The sequence below is a fragment of the Cupressus sempervirens genome, chromosome 7 (genome assembly GCF_028749045.1).
Source record: "Cupressus sempervirens isolate cs-2001-9-10 chromosome 7, ASM2874904v1, whole genome shotgun sequence".
Classification (NCBI taxonomy): Eukaryota; Viridiplantae; Streptophyta; class Pinopsida; order Cupressales; family Cupressaceae; genus Cupressus; species Cupressus sempervirens.
In genome coordinates, this window is record NC_143124.1 from 506546852 (window position 1) to 506563170 (window position 16319).

The following is a 16319-nucleotide window of genomic DNA, read 5'->3' on the forward strand; positions in this document are numbered from 1 at the left end:
TGGCCCTTGGGTGGGTCTAATTATCAACAAATCTCTAGATCAATTTCTTAAGGCCATTGAAAGTTTAGGTCAAGGCTAGTCAGTCATTCCATACCTATATATCATTTTAGAAGAAGCTCTATGTATGTTCCTATTAGCTTCAATGAAAGATTCAATTGGTATTGGAATCAAGGTTATCAATGAGATCAGAAAGATTACTGATGCTCACTTCACTAATAACACCATTTTTTAAGAAAGTCAATAACTTCAATGTTAGCCAGCTAAAGTTGTCTTGACAGTTTCTACTTTCACTTTGAATGATGCGATTGATGCTAAAAAATGCAAATTTTACACTATAAGTATAAACACCTCTTCTACTAATAACAAAGCTTTTTCAGATTCCTCAATTTATGCAAAATGATGTTAATCTCTTTTAATAGTTGAGTGTTCCTATTAACTTCAATTTGTAAAGATCTAACTATTGACTTAACTCTTGGAAAAGATTTGGCATGCACATTCAAAGCTTCAACAATGGGAAGCTAAATCTCACGGGTAGATTGGTTTGATAAAATCAGTCATCTCTAACCTTTCTCTATCAACTCATGTCATATTGTGTTGCCATTCTAATTCTTCAGTTTTCAGATAAAAAATAACATTTTATGGAAAGAGTGTAATCAGATCTATGAGAAGAAATTTTATTTTGTTAGTTGAAGATAAAATTACTAAAGAAAACTTGCAAGGTGGTTTGGGAATTAGATCTCACTCACAATGAGTACTACCCCAAGGACTGAGCTTGTTTGGACATTCTTATATACTCCATTAAGTCTTCATTTTATTTTGTCAAATATGGTGATGGAAAACAATGATTTTATTTTGTCAAATATGGTGATGGAAAACAATGCATGTGCTCACTAAATTCCACCCTTCAAAAGAAAGGCATCTCTAAAATATGGACTCTAGCTGTTAGAGCTACTGATAAAATTAAGCATCCTAAAGATAGCCATAAAATCATATCTTACTTCTTAGATGGTCCAACTCTCAGTAATGAATGCTTAAGCTCTTTGAGTGGCCCTTTTTTGTCCATGAAACAAACTTGTGGCAAAAGCTTGAATACTGCATTCGACTAGAAAGGATTTTTCCAAAGTGTTCTAGTATTAATGGGCTTTCTAAGGAACTTCAAAATGAATGGGTGTTGATTAGGAAGAGATTTAGGGGCATTATTCCTACAAATTCATATAGGGCTGACATTTTAACTTGGAGAAAAATTAGTTCTACAAGGATGTATTCAGTTGATGTGATTTTCATCTTCTCCATGAAGGGTAACCTCTTAATAGTCCTCTAAGTCAAAAACTTAAAAATGTTTCAGCATTACCTCTAAAGTTGCATGTCTCAGTGGCTTGTCAAGCAGAACAAAGTTCTCACCAATGAAAAAGGGGAATCTTGGGACCTAATATTTGCTGTAGATGCTACAACATCTATGAAACCCAACATCACCTTCTCTTTGACAAAAAGAAAGTGTTTTCTAGTCAGATTTCTCTCTCTCAATTTTGATGTCTACTTTCAAACAAAACTGAAATTAGAATTTTGCACTCGGCATTAGAATTTAATTTTGTATGTAGCAAGTCCCTTATTAAGTTTTTGTACTCTCCCTTACCTATCTTTTGGTCCATTTGGACTGACAAGAACCAAATAATTTTTATAGACATGGCTACCTTGAAGAACACCTTGATACAAAATATTCAGCAGGCTATGATGAAAAATGTCAAAGCTTATCTCAAGAAAAAATGAACTCTGACTGAGCTATCTAATGTGGAAATTTATTTTCTCAAAGAATGAAACCTTATGAAATTCATCAGCTACTCATCGACAAGTTTCCTTTGTCTAAAAATTCATTTCATATATCCTTCTTTCTTTTTTTAGTGGTGCCTTGAAAGACAAACTTAATATTTGTGCTACTAATTGTGTTCTTTGGTCTGAACCTCCTTTAAAGCTATCAAAATTCAACATAAAGCTTCAGCAAGCATCCAACAACATTGCTGAATTTATAATCTGGAAGTTTGGCCTTCCTTTTGAAATTAAAAAAGTTAAAGAATCTTTAATATTTATGGAGATTCTAAGTTGGTAATCCAATGTCTTTTGGGAAAATATGTAGTCAAATTTGTACAACTTCATCTTGTGTTTAATCTAATTTTAAGATTATTCAAAATTTTGATCAGATTAGCCAACAATTCATTCCTCCAAAAAATTAACTCTTGTTGACAGAAAGGCCAATGAAATCAGCCTACATGAGACATTTTCAAAGCTGAGGAGCTATCAAACCTGATTGTCCCTAGGCACTTCACTGGCTCTATCGGACCATCCTTGGTGTAATTTCTTTGTCAACGTCTATTATATTTTTTTAACTTCTTCTTGTGATTAAATAAAGACTTCCCTTTATGAACAAACAAGGTGTTAAGACTAATTTTAAGAATGAGAATTAGAAAAGTACAACTCTTTGTCTTTCAAACTATATTATTTTCAATGCAATGAAAGATTGCATCCCAACGTATTTGAACTGAAACCTTAGTAATCTACCTTAACAAATAACATTAAAAATATTTTCTGTGCATCCAAAGAAGCTTTAACTACTACTTTCCTCAATATGATGATCTAGTTTTTGTCCTTTCTATGTTCTCTATGAATGGATTCAAACTAGCAAGAAAAAAATTGTATAGAAAAAGATAAAAATGGTCTACACAAGGTTGAAAATGATACATGAGCATAAAGTTGTTATAAATTATATCGTGGTAATCATGAATCAAAAGAATGGACATTAATCAAGTGCAAAACAATCAATTTTGGTAATGTTAAGAAGTAAAATACAGAGTATTAATTCATGGAAAATCCTTCACAAACTTCCATCATGTCTTAAAAGTTAAAAAATAGCCAAAACTTGAGAACATAAAACTAAAATATCATGTGTATCTAGCAGTGAACAAATCTACTATTATATAAATAATATGAACAAATTGTTACGAAACTATTTTAAAAAGCTCTAATATTTTTAAGATACAATCGACTTAAAAACTTGATCTCAAAAAAACACTACAATTAAATCTCCAATTAAGTGTAATTCTATAGAAAGGGAAAGAATGTGCAACTATATATTCTATATTCTAACTATGGGTATGAAGATAATGAAATACCTGGCAAATAGTGCACTGACCCTCCTCAAACACCATAAACTTCACAATGAGGATTGAGTAGATAGGAAAGACAGCCCATGTTTTTCAGAAGAAGCTCAACTAGGGTGAAGGGTGTAGATTCACTTTCAAGACCAGCCCACATTTTCTTGTAACCATAGCAGGGGGCAAATTCACTTTGAAGACCAACCCTACCCTCTGCCAAAACCATGCAAAAATTTAGAGAAAACTTGAAATGAAATCGAGCACGGGAAAGACCTAAAATGACAAATGTTTTTTTTCCTTCATGGATGTATAAGCCCTATGTTGGTCAAAATTTTGACCAACAGGGGTCTTATATGTAAAAAAAAGAAGCTCTAGCTAGGACAACTTATTACTATTACATTAGATGCTACAAACACATTGAGAAGGGCAAGCCAAATGGCGAGGGACACCAACTACAACATCTATGTTTATTGGATGTTTGAAATACCTGAGAATTATGGTTAGAAAGATCAATGCAGAGTATATCAACATTTAAATGGAGTTGGAGAATCCTTGCTAGTAGTGGAAGATAATACGCAGCACTAATATACAAATCATATAAGCACAATGCTTAGTAAGATTGTACAATAAAAAACTCCTAACCTATTTTATTGGTGAAGACTTGAATATGTGGAACTTAGTACCATGTTCAAGAAACAAGCACCTTAAGCATACAAAATAATTTCATTATGCAACCATTACCAAAGGAAAGGTATAACAATTAAATCCAAAGAAGTTTGCTGCAAAGTTAAAATGAAAACTTATCTTACTTCTCTAGGCTTGTAGGAGGAGTAAGGGGGATCTCCTATAGATGACACAAAAAAATAGATAACATAGCATTAAAAGTAGTCCTTTTTGAAGGTTTGAACTATAGACATTCACCAATCATCTTCCACAACTCTCTTGGGATTCCCACACCAACTACACTGGCATATTATGGTAGTTGCCTCCATGCCTTAACAACAGCCCTGTAGATCTCTTCTAAACTTAATCCTACCCACCTACAGAAAGAACCCAGTCCATCATGCAGCACAATTCTCCAAACTCAAGGCCACTATGGTCAATATGAAAAGCAGTTCAAAATTAAGACCTAAAACAACCAATGACTAAAACAATAAGGCAACAGCTTATGAAATTGCTCCAATGCACATTTCAACCAATAAAAGAAAGTTTAATTGTCAATCAAGAGTGCCCCAAAAAAAGATGTAGTTTGTAATATTTCCTAATAAAAGAAAGTATAGTTGTCAATCGAGAGTTTATTTTCTAATTATTTGGGTAGTCATTTCTTATGCATTGTAATTGGTAATTTCCCATTGGTTGTCATCTAGTATATATCGACAAGTGGTCATCTTAACTACCATTGACCTACTATGTATTGAATCATTGATTCATAGTTGAGGACTCATGGCCGATTAGTAGACTAACAAATGAATATTGTAATCATTGCATATCAGTTAATAATAAAGACTAACAAAGACTGATAATGGTGTATCTATCAAGTACTACTATAAACGTATAATTGAATTTTATTGTAATTCCATTTGCTTCAGTAGATGCTTCTCACAACACATGTCCCAGTTTAGTAAATTAGAAATTTTTCAATTTAAAAAATAGTACGAAGAGTACAACCACCCTTAAACTTCACATACTAAGGAAACATTAGGCTTGGAAAAAGTAAGTCAACTTTGACTATTTAACACTTTAGCCCATGAATCAAGCCTTAATGTGTGATGTTTAAGCCATCAACTATAGAAAAAAATGTAAGAATTATTTTCAAGATGGCTCCAAATTATAGAATCTGTAAAATTCTCATTTGTTCTTCCTCATATCACATTTGATAGGTTTATCTTCACACTTCTCCACTATGCCACATTGGTGGAATCTCTTCACCGTTGGCCATTGTACTGGCAGGAGGATGCCATATCTTTATACCCAAGTTTGAAGTAGCTTCTACTTTATTTGCAATACAAAGATACTCTGTATCAGCGATGATCACTGTACCAACTATGCTTGCTGATATAGTTACATTTTGCATCAATTCGAGGTATGCTACTAATTACTTTTACTTGTGTAACTGAATTCTCTTACTAAAAACATAAATATTAAAATGTTTTATTCAGACCATTCCAAAGTTCAAACTCTCTTGGCAAAACATGGTTTCTTTTTTTTGTCAAAACCTAGTAGAAATAACAGGTTTTATCAATATGTAGTAAAGCTGTAGTAAGAAGAGATGTAGTCACTGGTAATCTTTTGGAAAATGTGGTTGCACACAAGTTAGAACCAAACCCAAGTGTTGAGTAGAAGGAACATTTGCTGAGCAACAACTATTTTCAATGGGAAGATCAAATACTAACCACATATATCACTATAATGTTTGTACTTGAAAATTCCTTTGTATGTTTGTTGCTTTTGTAAAATTATAATGTTTGTAAAGGCTAAAAATGAACTTGCAAGAATAAATCTAATTTAGACACTGCTAATTGTCTATCCCTCATGCTTCTACAATAGAAGAAAGAAAGGAGAATCAACGATATGCTTTTCAAGTCTTGAGAAGATACTTAATGAAGTTGGAAGCCTATCACCACAACTTATCAAGAAAGTCAATAAATTTTTTCCGAGAGCTCAGATCTTTTTGGCTTATGGTTAGTTTACGGTCTGCTTTAATAATAGAGGGAGATGATAGAATCATTGAAAACTCTCCCATTTAATGATTTCTATTAACCTTTATGTCATGTTATTTTCTTTTATGTAGTTGCATTCATTAACCTATTTCATATTAGTTCCTAAGGAGACCTAATTCTACTTCTTTTTCAAAACTCTTGTTTGTTATTATTTTAAAAAAGGTATGACAGAGACCTATTCCTCAATGACTTTCACTCTTTCCCATGATCCAATCATTTGACAAGGAAGTTTTACCAAAATATAGGATTATTCCATGGATCCAACTGATCAGAATAATTTTCAAGATCACCGAATAAGAGTTTGTGTGGGAAAGCTTGCTCATCATGTGGAAATACAGATAGAACATAGTGATGAATGTCTTGAAACTAATAACTTATACAATGTGGGGACTATAATGATAAGAGGCCCACGTGTGACACTGAAGTATTAGGGCCAAAATGATTCAACCACAACAACATTGAGTGAAAATGAATGGCTAAATACAGGGGATCTTGGATGGATTGATGAAGAGGGCAGATTATGGCTTCTTGGCCGATCTAAAGACATGATTAAAAGTGGTGGAGAAAATGTTTATCCTTCCAAGGTCAATGCTAACTTATAATAACATCATTTGTTGTAAAATTGCACCCAAAAAATCATCTTGTTCTATTGTGGTAGTTTATTTTGTTATTGGTCTGGATATGTTCACCTCTACTCAATTACTTTTGGCACTTTTTGGTTCTTTTTAAAGTCTCCCATCTACAAAAAATTAAGTTGTTTCAAACGAAAGCACATTAACTTTAGTTGCTGAGCATAATTTTCATCGATGGTCAAGATGATACTCATCTGTTTTATATATACCAGTAAATAATTTTCTACCATCACAGGTGGAGAAGATACTATTACAGCATCCAGGGATTTTGGCAGTTGTCAATATCAGAATCCCAAATCCAAGGTTTATTGAAATTTTTACTACATGCATCTAGCTAAGGGACGATTGGCATTGGGAACATCAGAATTTTGCAATGCTGAACAATGTAGCTATGAATCAGCACAAAAAATTTTCCCCAATGCTACTACAATTGTTTTGTAAACAACAAGGACTTTCTGGGTATGCCTCTCCTATCAGCCTCTTTAAAAATTGTAGATTATGTGGCTATATTCTTTATAACATAGCCTTATATGTTGGAAAATCTTGAATAGAGACACAATCAACAAGATTGCATCTAGGATCAACTATGTATGTTTTGTAATTAATATTTCAGATAATTTTCAAGAATTTATTATTGGATTATCTTCCCACACCTTAAAAATGGAAAGAAATGGTTTGTGCATTGTATAAACATGTTTAAGTTGCCAAGGGTGTTCTTCCCACATAAAGAGCCATTTCCAAGAACCACAATAGGAAAAGTGAAGAGAGATGCACTGAAGAGAGAAATTATTTTGAGACTTCAACCCTGTTCGGAATTGACAGCAACTAGAAACAACTTGTAGAATACAATATTGCTCTTAATTTCTGACGAACTCTCTTCTGTTCATTTTTGTGTGTTATGAATAAAATAGAAGATAAATTTCTAAAATAAATTAGACTGTCAACTTTTCTAATTGAACAGCTAAATCTAAGATGATTTAGGGCCCACTTGGATTCGAACCAGGGAAGCTTGTATAATATATGTTTTTAGAAAATTATCCTAATTGGAGTGTTTCAAGTTGGATATAGTTGATTTGACTAACTACAAGAATAAGTCCCATAATTCTCTGAAGCCCTAGCCATGCCTAAACTATGAAAAATTTCAAGAAGAGATAAAATAGGATTAAATATGACAATCAAATTGTCAAAAATTATTCTTGACACTAAAGTACCAATTACTATAACACATGGTAAAATATTAAAATGATATTTAATATCACTAACATATGTAAGTATGCAGTAACTATTACAGGAATAAGTCCCATAATTCTCTGAAGCCCTAGCCATGCCTAAACTATTATAGACTGGATCCTGACACTGGGACAAGAGGTACTACCTATATTTGAATAGAATCTTGACCAGTTCAATCAATGTACTACAGGTGGAATCAAAGAATAAATTTTGAGGTCACTCAAGTCTTCTAGCCTTGTATTGTTTATGTTGACCTACAATAGCATAAGGCTATCTACAAATTTATTTATCCATTTTCCTTATAACATACATTTACTCTTAACCTTGTACAAAAGGGCCAACATGGTTAATCTACAATGATGGTGAATTTTGTTTACAAGATCATTGTCAATCTTTTGAGAAGCGAGCTCACAATCAACCATCAAATCATGTGGTTTTCCTTGATAGTATCATTTTGATTCAACTTTGAGGCATTAGACATTCTTACAGATAGGAGGTAATACTTGACTAGGTTCCTCAATTCAGTTTACTCAATCCTTTATCCAGGGATAAAAGAGATACTCAATATGTCACTAGCTATTCATGGGTCTCTTCCGTCATGTTGAGATTCTCACCGAGTGGAATAGCTACATCCCTCCCACCCGCCCTTATGCCCTCTCTTATTATAGGGAACCAGAAACCTAGAACTGGAAGGGATGTGATCTAGGCCACCCAACCCAACAACAAAAAACAACTAAATCAAATGCAGATGCCCATATATTAATAATTCAGATCTTACAATTTAATGTTTGGAAAAAGGTCATTGAACTATCACTTATCATCTTTATATATTTCATTTAGTAACTTTGAAGAAATGATATAAATATAAACACAGAGATAGAGACATAATATCTTGAGTCTCTATTATTGGAATCAAGATTGTTTCTAAAAGAAAATGCAAATGCAACTGTAGTGTTTTCTACATCGACATAGTTTTCTACATCAACTTTTAAAGATAGTACTCCAATGCATCATCAGGATGAAAGGAAAAGAATGATAGATTGCAGACAAGTGCTCACAAATTGAGGGGCAAAAATAACAAAGTTTAATTTGACAGATAAGGCACCTCAAAAATGAGAAAATTGGCAATGATATATATCTTCAAGTTATTTGCATTTATGTAATATACAATATCCTCTATACCAATATGGTAATCTCAAAACATTGAAAAAAGTAATACATGTTAAATAGTGCAAAACAAAAATCATTAGGGTATCTAATTTTTGTGCATTGAGAACTGATCTTTGTTATGGTTTGGTTATTTATTACTTAACAAGCCTTGTTTATTATGTTCTGGTCTTGACTCAATTTTGGATCCACAAATGGATTTTTTTAAAAATAGGTGGATAATTTGAGTGTCTATTTTCAGAATATTAATATTAAGAAAAATCCAGAGTATGTATGTATTTTGGTTATCCATAAATGCATTTTTCCCTGAATATTTTGTATCATGAAATATTTTAACAAAGACATAAATATTCTTTTTTGGATGTTTTCAATATGGTTTCTGCAAGGTTAACTTGGATTTCTCCTAGATTTATTTGCCTAGGTTAATCCAGGACAAAATCCTCTTTCATATTAGCTTGCATGAGTTATTTTCTTTCAATTTTTGGAGATTGGTGGATTTCTATAGCTATAAAAATATTATAATATAGAATGCCAACAATTATTAATAACTTATTACTTATTACTATAATGTATCACACTATATGGGATTATTATGGGATGGTGATGACTACCCTACATAAGAAAGGTTCTGTATAGAAATGATGTTGTAAAAAAAGCACCCCTACATATTGGACTAGGGAAGCATACTGTGGTGGTTACTATGCCTTTAAAATACCACTTTTATCTAGTTTTCTCTCTCACCATAGTTATATAAGCATTAACTACTTGTCTTCACCAAAGCTATTATACGCTATTATCAATCACCTATTTGTTTTTGAATCATGCTTAGGTTGTGGATAGTTTTTTTGATTTGTTTCTCTCACAATAATTGCATGTTGATTGCATCTAGGATTTATATGCATGAGAGTCATATGATGCTTGGGTGATAGAAGTTACTATAGTTACACTTTCGAGCGTAAGGTTGAAACTACTGAATGCTAAGAAGCTCAACCCTTGATCAAGAGGCCTTGAATAAACTCATACACCCCATAAGGAATGAATGGGCTATGAAAGTATAAAATGAGCTACTCCATTTGGACTGTAGATGATCATTGAATACTGCAACACCCTAAAGGACATATTGCTACTATCTTCCCAGACAACTCCATTAGAAAGTTTGATCACATTTCTCCACTCTTCTAGGCTGTCAGCTGGATAGGTTGTTCACAGAAGACTGCAAACATATTTATCTAAGTCTCTACTAAAATTTATATGCTATATATTGCATTGAGTTTGATTAACGTTCATATATCCTTTTTTTACCTTGTGTCTCTCTGTCAAAGGTATGGGATAGAAAAAAATTAATAAATTTGGCATTCCATAATGTTCCATATCACGTAATGTTTTCTAAAGCATTGCTTATTTTACTGAAAATTCACAGTTATAAATAAATTTGACTGATAATAAGATATGAATCTTGTGGCTATCATTCTTCAACAACAATTCAAAAAAAACACCCAAAGGGATATTTCAAATGGACAAATTAATAATACAAAAAATAAATTAAAACTTCTATTGTACCTTGATCTTCTCCATAAATTTTCCATCAACATCTGAATGTTTAAATGTGATAGGGTGCCATCCTTGCATGTCAAGTTTTCTTTTAGACTGATTCCAAAAAGTGTAAGTCAGGGTCTAGCACTCGAGTTCATCTTTAAGACCTTTCATCTAGAAATGATAAATGAAGCAAATGAGTTAAAGTGGTTTTGGAAGTAAGCATTCAACAATAGTTGAAAGTTTTTGAAAATAAACTTTTGAATATCTTTTTATTCCCTTATATCACAAATTTAACCAAAAAACACAAGCATTCCAGGTTACAATTGTAGAATTTACTTTCAATAAAAATAGAGTGACAACACTACTTTTAGTGGCAATAAAACACGTTTTCAATCCAAGATAAGAAAGATAATCAAGTGCATAGGAAAATGATCATAAAAGAGGATTAATACTCACAACTAGCAATGTTTGTATATAATTCTCATCAAGTATACAGATATGCTCTTTTTGAAGAACAACAGGCTGGCAATAGAACGAAATTAAGAAGGGCTAGATTAGTGATCTAAACATAGTTCCAATGTAAAATGTCAGAGGAGAAACATCATCGAAATAATTATGAATCTAGATATTACGTTGTATATGAAAAAAAATAGTAAAGTAGTTCATTCAGAATCTAAAATCTAATTGTAGACGCACAAACAATGTATATCTCAAACACATTTATTAACATAGATATTTATCTCATTAAAACATTGCAAGTCGGTACTAGTGTATATAGGCATTGGAACACCAGGAGGACCAGCGTTGGATACTTCAGTGAGGAGGTAGATACCTTGCTATTTGTCAAGACTCGAGACTAATAGAAGACATTCACATGTGAGAAAATATTACTTTGAATAAATGGCATATCCTTACTACCACTTGTTTTGCAGGATGAACAAAAACTAATCTTCCAAAATAAAGTAATTAAATAATATACAAGATAGGATGGGAGATTAAATTCAAGAGAAGTAGATGAACACAATCATTTTATTTCATTAGGCATACCAGCATGTAATAGAAATTTCTATTGATCAATCATAGTAGATAACTAATAGTGATCCATAAACAAGGCGGCTATTCCACTATCTTGTCAAAATAAATCTCTGGTATCTCAATCAATGCTTGACTGATGTGCTCATTCTTGAAAAAATATTGTATAAAGAGAATTCCTAAGGGTCCTTGAAAAAACTCAAAGGAATTTGTATTAAAAATGATCTTTAAAGAGTTCTTAAAATGAAATTGTTATGTGCAAAACAGCATTAAGAAGGGTTGCAACACTAACAAGATATCACCCATATTCCACAGGAACATGTACCAAGCCCTCAAGCCCCCATCCTCATCCAGAGTGGTAGTTTAGGTGCAACTAGTAGGTGACATTCCTTGGCCACTAGCAAGAATTGTTGTAACTACCTAAACATTTTGAAACACGGTGTAGTATAAGGAATATAAGGAAACATCTAGGAGATAATTGGTCATCCCCAAGGCACCTGGAGGCATCCTTCCACCATTTTGGCAAACTAGCATCCCAACATCAAAGTTAACTTTCATATCTTTTAAAAAAATGATCAAATCACAATTAAAATAATGGTTTTAAAATGAGCATGGGGATCTCACAAGCCCTCCCACACACCTTATTCAACCACACATCACTAAATTGAAAATATCATATTTCCCACAAATATTTTCTTTCCACTTTACAAGTTCTTTTACATTGTTGCTTGTGTAGGAGGATAACTACAACTATTTTAAAGCCTTGCTTCCATTTTTAAGCTGAGGAAATAGACTACAGAAAGAATCTGTTGAAACCCTAGAAAACAACAAAAAGAATCTATTAAAACCCTAGAAAACAACAAAGTAGTCGATAAGGAGAACTTATTCAAATACCTACGTTGTAGTAAGACTAGCATCGATGAACTGAAATCTCCACAAGACAACAAAGCTAAATACAAGGGCATTTAAATAGCTTATAGATTACTTTTCTGCGATATGTGCATTAGGAGTTGATGATAATTTGGTAAGGGCATTGGGAATAGTTAGAATGATTGAATCTAGGCCAGCTAGGTTATATTTCATCGAATATTGAAAAATGGATATACAAATATTAACAAATTCTAAAACAAAAATAGAAACAAGTGGAATGGGACAAACCTCATGAACTCGACCCTTGATCTGAACCATGCAATGCATGTGCTCAAGAACATAGCCAAGACCTTCATTGGAGACTAGTTTAAGCTCTGAAGCCATGGGAGTTGGTGTATTCAACCAGCATATAGCTCCTGCGTGCGATCAAATTGCATCATAACAATGAAATAGAAAGCGACCTTTTTCATTTTGACATAATGAAGCCCATGTTGGTCAAAATTTTGACCAACATGGGCATGGATTTTGAAAAAATGACATTTTTCCTTGCCTATTCCAACCAATTTGACCCCATTTTAATAGATGGTCAAAATTTTTGGTCTACAAATGGGGTCAAATGTACTAGTCGAAGTTGTTTGGGCAATGGGTCCTACTTTCTTCGATAACTCCTAATAGGGTTGGCACAACTCCTAATAGGGACTCATATGTACTAAATGTTGTAACAAACTCCTATAAAGGTCTATCCTCTAACAAGGAATATTTATATTAGTACATCATCTTGTGGGTACCATCCCCACCGAGGTTTCCCCTCTAATCAATGGTTTCCCTAGTTGACATATTTGGTGTTAATTATGTATGATTATCTTTTTGTGGTTTCAATTAACATTACACATATGGTTAATATTTCTTAAAGTTAATGGTTGGCATAATAGTTGTATAATTGATTCACACCCCCCCCCCCCTCATTTATATTAGTGGACTATATATTCTAACAATTGGTATCAGAACATCAAGTCCTTGAAGATAAGGACTAACAACTTTTGGAGATCGATGGTGAACATGTTTAGGAAGGATAGTCCAAGATTTTATGGGGCCAACTATGATAGTTGGAAGGAAAGGATGAAGACTCATCTACTATGCATGGTTCCAAGATATTGGCTTTTTGACAAAAGCTAATAAGGAAATTGTTGAAGAATCTAAGTTAGAGGAATGTAGTGAGGGAGAAAGAGATCTATTCATGTGTAGCATGAGAGCCAAAGAAGACCTATTGTAATCTCTTCCATAAAAGGAATACAATAAGCTAAAGACATTTCAGATTTCTCATGAAATTTGGAAAGCATTAGAATCTACCTTTGAAGGTGATGATCATGCAAAAAGAATGAGATTGCAAAATTGGATTTATGCACTTCTAGATGCTAAGATGATGGAAGATGAATCTATAAGAACTTAGGTTGGTAAAATATTAGAAATTTTTGTAGGTATTCAATCTCTTGGTGGAACTAAACAAGATGATGAGGTTATATGAAAGATCTTGAAAATTTTAATACCACCATTCAAGCAAATAGCTTAGATGATTCAACTAGTAATGCCCTACACCCAATATTTTATAGAGGAAAGATTGCTTGGAAGGTAAGACTCTATAGAAGTAGAATTAAGATAGTCTAGAGAACTAGCCAAACTTGAGACAACTTTTAGTGCTCTAAACATTTGACCTAATCTATCAAGAAGTATAAGTGCAAGAGGAGACTTTGTTAGGAGTAGTAGATCTGAAGAAGATAAGAAGATTGAAGAAGGAATAGCCCTTTTGGTAAGAAGAGAGAAAGATGGTAAGAAAATTTTTAAATGTTGGACTTGTGATGAATATGGTCACTATGCATCTAAATGTCCTAAAAGAGAGAAAAAGTTTAGAGGAAAATTTATGCCTAGAAGAGACAAGGATAGAATTTTTTTATATGCTAATGAGGATAAAGAATCTAATGAAAGAGATTAGAGTGAAAGTAATGATGAATTAGGATTTGTGGATATCAAGGAAGATGATCTTGATAAAGAAATTAGAGAAGAGAGAGCTCTAGTTACCCAAGTTGAGAAAAAATAGATTAGATAATTGATAGTGGATGTTCACATCACATGACTCATGATATGAACAAATTTGTTGAGTTCAAAAGTCACGATGGAGGTATTGTTAGAGTTGGTAACAATGTAGCCTATCATATTACAGGGATTGGATCTATTACTCTTGATGGTAAAACTAACATTGATGATGTTTACTTTTTTGATGGTTTGAAAAATAATTTTCTAAGTGTTGGATAGTTCGTAGATAAGGGATATCTATTGTAGTTCACAAAAAAGACTTGCATTATTAAAGACAAAAATGGTAAGCTGATTGGTACTGGAAGCAGATATAGAGGTAATGTATTTCAATTGAATCCTTCTAAAATAGCATGTTTGGTTGCAAAGGTTGACATAAGCTGGTTATGGCATAGAAGGTTCTATCATATAAACCTTGATAATATTGTGAAAGTTAGCAGTACATTTGTAGTGAGAGATTTGCCTAATATTATTAAGCCTACTAATGTCATCTCTAAGGAATGTATTTTGGCTAAGCAAAGGAAATTGTCTTTTCTAGCAAGAAGTTCTCTACTATAGAGAAATTGGAGATTGTTCACATAGATCTAACTGGTCCTACAAGAACTAGAAGATTCTATGGTGAAAGGTACTTTTATGATTTTTGTTGATGATTTCAATTGGATGATGTGGGTAGAATTTCTTAAAGAGAAGTCTAAAGCTTTAGAGAAATTTAAGATATTTAAGAATAGAGTTGAAAATGAATCTAGTGTCAAGATTAAATGTTTGAGATTAGAAAAAGGAGGAAAGTTCACCTCAAGAGAGATCAACATGTTCTATGAAGAGAATGGACATTAGTAGCAAAAGTAGCTAGAGTGATGTTATTTGAGAATGATGTCTCAAAGACATTTTGCAGAGAAGTAGTTAATACTATAGTATATACTCATAACAGAGTATAGACTAGGAAAGGTATGAGAAAGATGCCCTATGAGTTATGGTTTGGTCACTCACCATCAGTCAAGTACTTCTGAATATTTGGAATTAAGTGTGACATAAAGATAGATGATTGTATTGGTAAGTTTGATCCTAGAAGCGATGAATGTATGTTTCTTGGTTACTCATTGAAAAGTGAAAAATATAGATATTTCAACTATAGAACTAAGAAAATAGTTGAGTGTAAAAATGTAAGGATTGGTGATAAATTTGGTACTAAAGAGAAGATGGTAGATTATAATTCTGATGAAGAAGAGGATAATTCTAGATTTGCTAGACAAAATGCTAAATTTATTTTTGAGACTAACAATGAATTGCAGAATGATATATATGTTAAGCATAGAGAAGAACAAAGATCTAAACCTAGGGAACAGATAAGAGTTGAGATGTCAACTCCTACTTCTAACAAAAACATGACAAAGAATCACTCTCCAAAGTAGATAATTGGGAGAAAGGATAAGGGTGTGATGATAAGGAACATAGTGAATGAGGAATTGTGTCTAATTTCTCAAGTAGAACCTAAAAGCACAAATGGGGCATGTAAGAATGATCATTGGATGCAAGCAATGAAAGAAGAACTAGATTAGATTGTGAAGAATGAGATATGGGAATTAGTTCCTACACCTAAAGACAAGAATGCAATAGGAACCAAGTGGGTATTCAAAAATAAGATGACTGAGCAAGGAGAAGTTGTGAGAAACAAGTCTAGACTTGTTTGCAATAGTTACTCATAGCATGAAGGCATAGATTATGAATAGACATATGCACCTATTGTAAGAATGGAGGTTGTAAGTATGTTCTTGGCTTATGCAGTAAGCAAGAATTTCAAGGTTTATCAAATGGATGTCAAGTCAGCTTTTCTAAATGGAGAACTTGAAGAAGAAGTGTACATTGAGCAACTTGATGGATTCCCTCTAATAGAGAAAAAT

General features: G+C 32.7%; 1 pseudogene; it reads left to right on the plus strand.

Moving 5' to 3' along the window:
• The window catches only part of LOC149547749 (2-succinylbenzoate--CoA ligase, chloroplastic/peroxisomal-like), a 36033-nt pseudogene extending 28693 nt beyond the window's left edge, over nt 1–7340 (plus strand).
• Nucleotides 7341–16319: the final 8979 nt, after the last annotated feature.